At 42.9% G+C, this 7,735-nt stretch overlaps 1 protein-coding gene across 2 annotated transcripts in view; it reads right to left on the bottom strand.

The window, feature by feature from the left end:
* syndig1l (synapse differentiation inducing 1-like) overlaps window positions 1–2,619 on the bottom strand; it is a 42,959-nt gene extending 40,340 nt beyond the window's left edge. Inside the window, exon 1 of one of the 2 annotated variants that reach the window (XM_032543379.1) lies at window positions 2,167–2,619. The gene's annotated coding sequence lies outside the window, so the exon portion shown is untranslated. The remainder of the gene's footprint in view (window positions 1–2,166) is intronic. The other variant, XM_032543380.1, reaches the window with a different exon arrangement.
* Window positions 2,620–7,735: the final 5,116 nt, after the last annotated feature.

Genomic DNA, 7,735 nt, shown 5'->3' with positions numbered 1-7,735 from the left:
GGGGGGGGGGGGGGGGGGGGGGGGGGGGGGGGGGGTTGCAGCTGAAAGTGTATGGAGCAAACGCTGTGCGCGGAAAACAATCCAGCATGACAGAGATGGCACATGCACCGGCCTGTGTGCTGCTGTGTGAGAGAGCCCAGAGGTGTTTGACAAAAGGAGCTAATAGATTAGTGAACAACCTGTAAGAATCCAGGTGCGCGAGGGGGAGAGTGGGACCGTGGCATCGCTAACACGCCTGCCACGCTCCGACATCTGTGCACTTCAACCCCATTAGACTCCAGTCAGCACACTCTATTTCCCTGTGTCAGCCCATTGCCAATCAACCTCAGACCTTTGACCCTGAAGCCGAGAGCGGGTATTATCGGCCGGGACTTGAGGCCAGCGTGGCGAGATGCAGCTGAATACCAATGTGTCTTATCTGTCGGCCATGTTTACCAACCCATTTCATCCGGCCTGTCTCTCACAGCTTTTCCTTTTTCCTGGATACCGCATCTGCTCCCTGCACTCTACAACAACAACTTCATCTTTCTGTAATTTCATTTTGGAAGCGCTGGCTGGAGTTTAATGTGCATAATAAGGTAACGCCAGGTAGTTATTGATGATCTCACATTGGGATAATTCATGAGAGCTCACTGCGGAAATAGCAAATACATCTCATTCGTGGTGAACCTTACCCCCTGGCCTCAGCACATGAAAGTCCACTGACAGATTAAGCCGAAAAGATGAAGTGAGTAATGGGCTTATAACCGCGTTGACTGATCCCTTTATGAACTATTATCATCAAAGGAGACTGTGTAAAAATGTCATAATCCACTTGAAATTAATCTGAATCCTATTCCTGTGTCAGCAGCCGCTGCTGATAGTCTCTTCCCTCTGTCGACATGTCTATCTGTGGAGCTGATAAGACATTAAACCCCCAGCAAGGAACCTTTCCACAGAGGAGTCAGGACTCCTCTGGACGCTTGTCTTCTCTCCTTTTTTATCACTTGGCTTAGTGTTTTCCACACGTCCATCACATGATTTAAAGTGTTGCTTCATGTGTAAATCCTCCCCTGAAAGGCTCAGCCACGTGTTTGAATAATACAACGGGAAGGTTGCTGTCAATAGCAGCCATGTACACTGTTAGTGAGAGGCAGGCTCTGGCTAAGTTGTCTTCATTGCCTATTGATCTCCAGTAGCTGATGGCAAGACACCATGAATCTAGATTGTGTTTTGTCTGAGGTAGGTAAGTAGGTAGACAGACAGACAGACAGACAGACAGACAGACAGACAGACAGACAGACAGACAGACAGATAGATAGACAGATAGATAGATAGATAGATAGATAGATAGATAGATAGATAGATAGATAGATAGATAGATAGATAGATAGATCTCCACAGCCAACACTTAAAATCTGACATTGAAGTAAATGTGTAATGGATTGAGCCTGAAACTAATTTTAGAAACACATATCTGTTTTTTCCTCAAAGATTACGTGTGTTTGTGTGTGTGTGTGTGTGTTTGTGTGAGTGTGTGTGAAGAAAGAGAATAAGCTCCTTGCTGCATACCTCTTTTTTTCTAAATTGCTAAATATTTGCTGCAACATTTATCCCAATTATCAGCTTATACAACAACTTACTGCATGCCGAAGATAATAATACTAAAATATCCTGAATGTAGACACTGAACCACTCCTTTTCTCACCTTAGCTATTGTCTATTTTTCTTGGCTATAGAGGGTGAAAAATGCTCTTGAATTCAATCTGACCAAGTGTTCCAAACAATCTCAGAGGAAAAAAATGTACTATTACAGTGCAAATAGTCACTTGATGACTTCATGCCAACGGCGTATCGTACATTATAACACGCACACACACACACACACACACACACACACACACACAGATGAGGATGGGATTTATGCTCCAGCAGTCGCAGGTGGAAACTGTGTGCAGAGTTCTTTATCAACAACATCCTTCATCACAACACACATTGCGATGCGACACTTCATCACTTCTTTCTCTAAAACAGTGATCTCGTGCGGAAATGTAAAAACCTATTTTCCGTAAAGACAATTTACTAAACCATTATTAGACAATGATTAGCTTTAAGAACGCGCGTTATAAAAAGCCAACTCAACAATCTGGGCAGTTTTAGCTTTTAATTGGTGAATGAATGTCCTACCTTTGAGTTCTTGACAATCCAAATATTGTTTGGAGGATGCAAACACTCGCTTGTTTCCGCTTGTACATTGTGGCTGTGATGCTGACGGTGTCGCCCAGGAAAAAAAAAAAAGACCTTTCTAAGACTTTCTCATTTCAAGAAATAGTCAATCATATCGGGCTGAACAGGGCTCCGCTCGGCGAAACGCCGCCGTCACAGTCTCGTTGTCTCCCTCTCCTCCTACAAGGTCTCCTTTCCCAATAAAAGCGTTTACCTTGAGGCTGAAATGTTGTCGCCGTCGTAAAGTTAAAACACCTTCTGTGAGAGAGGGATAGCGAGAGAGAGAGAGAGCGAAACAGGGAGGGAGGGATGAATTCTGCAGGCGCGGTTGGAGAGAGGAGAGCCCGATGCGCGCTTCGCAAAGCGCGCAAAGACAGACAACAAGGTCCCCCCCCCCTGCGTGCATGCGCTCACTTTCACCAAGTTCCAGTGTGCAAGCGAGGTCAATGTTCTCTTAGAGCGGATGTTTTTTTCCCCTTGCAAACAGGCAGCAGTATCCAAAGCACTGGACAATTATAGTACAGATCATTGTATTCAACATTCGTTTAAATCCCAACCCTACAGTACGGGTGTGCCAAATACCACATAGTGGTCACTAAATTTAGAAGGGAGCAGGGTTATGACTGGGTGGCTGGATTGTCATCTATCATGAGTTAAAGTCTCTTTTAGGTCTGCACCTTTCTTAACCTGCCACTGCAATTAACTGTGAGTGGACCACTGATGTCTGTCATCAGCCTGCTGATTTGATCAGTTCAAGGGGAATTAAAGCACTCTCTGACATTTTTGTAGCACTCAAATTAGTCACTTAGAGTTTATTCATTTTTAAAAATAGACTCGGAGACACTAATGAAGACATAAAAGAGCCCTGAAGACCTATTTCTCAATCAGCTTTTTATTATGAGTGATGAGGTCCTGCATGAGCAAAACATTCTCTTTTAGAACGTTTTTTAATTTATTTTTTTAATTAAAAGACATTTCATTTTATTTTCTGGCTGTTGTTACTGGTTTGAAGTGGGCGGGGCTCAGTTGGTTAACGATGATGTCATATACTTCTAGGTGCCAATCAGATTCGAGCAACATTGTAATGAAAAATCTGATGGCGGTTGTGGCTTAAGTTGCCAGGCCACTGTCAACACACTTTGATCAAAACACACCAAGGTCTGGAGTAGCTCGGTCTAAGGGAACTTAGCTTGGGAGAGATGCAGTCTGCCTCATTGAGCAAGGCACCCCTCGCTCTGATATCTCTGTATGCAATGCACATTGGCGATTTTAGACCCTTTTTAGGGGGGCTGAAAAAGAAAGTGCTTCAAGTTCGAGTTTGAGAACTTGTCTGTTAGTGACAGTGGACAAACATTACAGGTTCAAAGAGCTTGAAACAGGTTTAATATCCTTTGTCGCTGTAGCCAATGCTATGCTCCGGTAACCCCGTCAAGGAGAGGGTTGATTGGCCAATCGGAGGTGGTTGTGCCAGACTCCGGCCTTTGGCTGAGTCTCGCTCTATCTAACCTCTCGTAGGGAGAGCAGGAGTGCGGTTGTGAAGTTTAACGTTGGTTGTCCCCAGAGAAAGAGAAGTAGTTGGTCATTTCATGGCGCACATTAAAACCCAAATGGAAACGTAAGCAACTAAATTTGCTGAATGTCAGGACATTGTGTCAAATTGGTCGTTATTACCGTGACTTATAAAGTGTCAGGTTTAGTGCCATCATAGTGTTAATAGTGTCAAAAAACATCAGCTGACGTTGTCGTTTAGTAGCTAGCCCAGAGATTATCGGCCATGGAAAATACTGATTTAACACTTTTGCAAGGCACAGTATCTGTGCTTTGCTCTCATTAGGGCCCCCCTAAAGAATCACCCCTGACAGTGTGTGTGTGTGTGTGTGTGTGTGTGTGTGTGTGTGTGTGTGTGTGTGTGTGTGTGTGTGTGTGTGTGTGTGTGTGTGTGTGCGTGTGTGTGTACACAGAGTAAACAACTAGAATTTGCCCTAGCAGGATTAATAAAGCAAGCTTCATTTCTTCTTCCATCCTCCCGTTCTAATGATGCAGATTAGCTGAGTTTTGGATGAATAAACATGAACTAATGTTTAACTAATAACTGTTGCTAACAATATAATGCCATCAAGAAAACTTAGACCAGGATATGAAACCAATAATATAACAATAACAATATAATAATAATAGGCTAATGAAATATCTGCTCTATCGACATTCACTCAAGATCAGGGCTGAACTTGACAAGCTATTGTACTAGCATGGACATCTAATATGCAACAATGCACTTTCAGCAATTAGCTAAAACCAATTCCCTCATTCCTAACCAATCTAAATGCAGATATGTCAATTTATTAAATAAAAACTATCCTCTCCTATGAAATTACCCCTTCGACCCCCCTCTCCCCCTTCTTGTACCTGCACTGCAGAGCCTTATTGGTAAAGAAGAAGAAGTAAAAACCGTAAAAGCAGCCATCCCTGCACCATGCAAGTTCCTGACAATTATGAAACTGTCGCTCTGCATCCCCATTTTGGACACATATCATGTTAACTCTATCCGCCATAAGTGCTCAGAGCGGCCCCTTCAACACCGCCCTGTAACTTGTTGTCAGTATCAGCAAGTCTTCAACCTCCAATCATGCTAGAAATCTTATTTTACTCTTTACCAGATAAACTTACTGTTGCAATGGCCATCACTAATGTTCTCTATTGGAAAATCTGTCAACACTAATCAGCTTCCTGGAGACTTAAGAATTATTTATGTCCCTAATTCATATGCCTGATCATCCGTTGTAAATCTCCTCCTCCCTCCTCTGACAGTTATTAATAAGTGTATTGTTTGGACCATCCTTGCTATATATTTAATGCACAAATGCATGCGCACATCAAAACTTTCTACATATGGCTAGCTGCCCTTTTATCTTCAATGTCTTTTTTTTTTGGGTAGTTGGTTTAGTGAAAAAGAACAAAACAAATAAAGCATACATGCACAACTACAACCTGTGAGGAAAACAGTTTTTTGATCTGACTAATCCAAAGCTCTCAGACTTCATGCTCTGTATGTTTTTTTTTGTGTGCGTACAAGATGTTTGTAGCCATGTTTTGGACTACAAAGAAAGCAAGACAACAACGCACACGGAAATTCAGCAAACATCTCCTTCCTTTAGAGGGAAAAGGGAGTTCTGTTAATGCTGTGTGGAAATGAAAACTGGAGAGTGCAGCAATTTAATAGCTTTGTGCTGAAGGACTCTGCTCTATAAAAGCGTAGTCTGTAGTGTCATTTGACTGCTGTTTTTTATATTTAGAAATGTGATGTGATCATAAAAAGCTCGGCCCCGTCATCATTGCAGTGGTATGGTTTAATGTAGATGTAATATAAATACTTTCTGATTTATAGGCTATAACTCCTAAATGAGTGTGGTTTATGTTCCTACTGTTAAATCAAGGTTATTATTTCGAGTTCAGGACAGCCTCCACGGGGTTAATGTGTAGTTCAAGGAGCTCCTTCAAGTAAATGCACTTCAAAAGGTAGCCTTGCTCCAGGTCTGGAATCCTACATCATTATCTAGGATTTAAACAACAGTGGAGTCCTGACCATTATCTTGGCATTTTTGTATTGACAATTCCTGTCTTTCATGTGCAATGTTGTGTGCTTTTGGCATGCGGACATGTGCGGCACAAGACGGCAGGGGGGAAGTCAACAAGAAAGAAAGAGGGAGGATCAAATATAGTCTTGTAGCTCCACTGATCATTGCTGAGGTTTGACCAGGGGATGGACAACGGGGGAGAGAAAAGAGCGCAAGCACACAGGGAGGTGGCTCTGACGGGCTGTGTAATAGCCCGAGCGTTCCGAAACACCGATCACACCTCCGTTTCAACATTTCCCCCAACCCACCCTCTGTTCTTACCCAGCGGTGTCTGTTACTGCTTTTCCACTCTCAATGTATTCCAGTGTCCCCCCCCCGCCTCAATATCTCTGCAATCCTAACTGACAAATAGATTCTGATCCTCTGGCCAGCTGCACACAGGTGTTCATCAGAAACCTATCAGACATGCATCATACACAGGTTTTCTTGCTTCTTTCCCTGCTTTTATTGGCCACTGAACCGCTGTCACGCCAGACAAGTTGGCCATATCCCCCTCCTGTTTGTCGTAGGGGGTCATTCAGTCTGCGCCACACCGGCGGCAGGCATGGCTTGCATTACAGATGAGCTGCAAGAACCAATTTGTTTTGTGTTGAGATGACTCCAATTCCTTGGCCACAGGACATTAGGGCTGCAAATTAATATCCCTGGGCTCAGCGGCTCCCAGCTCTGTTTTGAGAGAGGAGACAGGCCAACTGGGATAATGGCAGCTGCATGGGGGGAATTCTTTGAGACCTCGGGTACCTTTGTCTTTATAAACCCTTGTTCTCTCCTCCCACCTTTTTTTCCCTTGCTTTCCTGCCATTGTTTCATTTGTCACCTTTTGAGACCTTCTGCCAAATGAGTTAAGAAGCTAGAGGCCTCATCTACAGTGTCGTGCTCAGAGTTACAACATTTCAAGTCACTCTTCCCTCTCAGCAGACATTCACAGGGAGGAACAGGAGGCACTACAAGTGAGAAATAATGTCAAAATAAAGTATAGAGGAGCCATCATTTTTGAAAGATGAGCCAGATGATGGTGATGTTTACAGATGCTGGATGGTAATCACCAATGTATGTATCATCATACATTATGCAGTATTTACATTGCATTCATTAAATGTGTCATCTGTGTGTAGCATGCATTTTTCACTTTTCTTCAGTGCAAAACACATTTGTGTTGACGTATACTACATAAAGGTTATATGTTGCCATCATTTTGTTAGTTAGTCACAACAAGAAAAATGGACTGCCATCTGTTCTGGAACTTTAACATTGATTATGATTATTGATTATGCCAGCACCTGCACCAGCACATGCAGCAGTTCTTTAGGTGCCAATAGGTAACTACTTCAGGGCCGTGGTTGTTAAATTTAGCCAGAAAAAGTGAGCTTCATGCGGCAATAACAATTAAGTGTAAGCACCAAAACAACTAGTTAAGATTAGGAAAAACATTGGTGTTAAAACACTCCAGAAGAACGAACACGTGTTCCTGGCTGAAAGCATTTTGTTTTTTGCCGCAAAGTGAACTCCGCTCTCCGACTTGAAAGCGCTGCTATATTGACACCACGCTTCATATTGAGATTATTTTCCCTTGGATACTTAAGTGCATAAATAAGTATTTTGGCATGCCTGGCCGAGTGGCAATTTATCCGTGGTACTGAAAGGAGGATTTATTTCTTGCAAGTTTTGTTTTGTTGTGCATTTGAAAACAACCATCCCCTTATCCCCTCCTTTGCTTTTTTTTTTTTTACAAAAAACACTCTGGTTTTAGTATTATATCTGTTTAAGCCGATACAATTGTGTGCTGGATATTTCTCAGGCACAACCAGACAGCGTCAGTGTCTGCTGGTTACCTGGCAACAGTTATGACCACGAAATGCTCAATCACATCGGCTACATAGATACAACCGGGAATA

Source organism: Etheostoma spectabile, chromosome 18, assembly GCF_008692095.1.
Source record: "Etheostoma spectabile isolate EspeVRDwgs_2016 chromosome 18, UIUC_Espe_1.0, whole genome shotgun sequence".
In the NCBI taxonomy this organism is placed as follows: Eukaryota; Metazoa; Chordata; class Actinopteri; order Perciformes; family Percidae; genus Etheostoma; species Etheostoma spectabile.
This window is presented reverse-complemented; position numbering and strand designations above follow the sequence as displayed.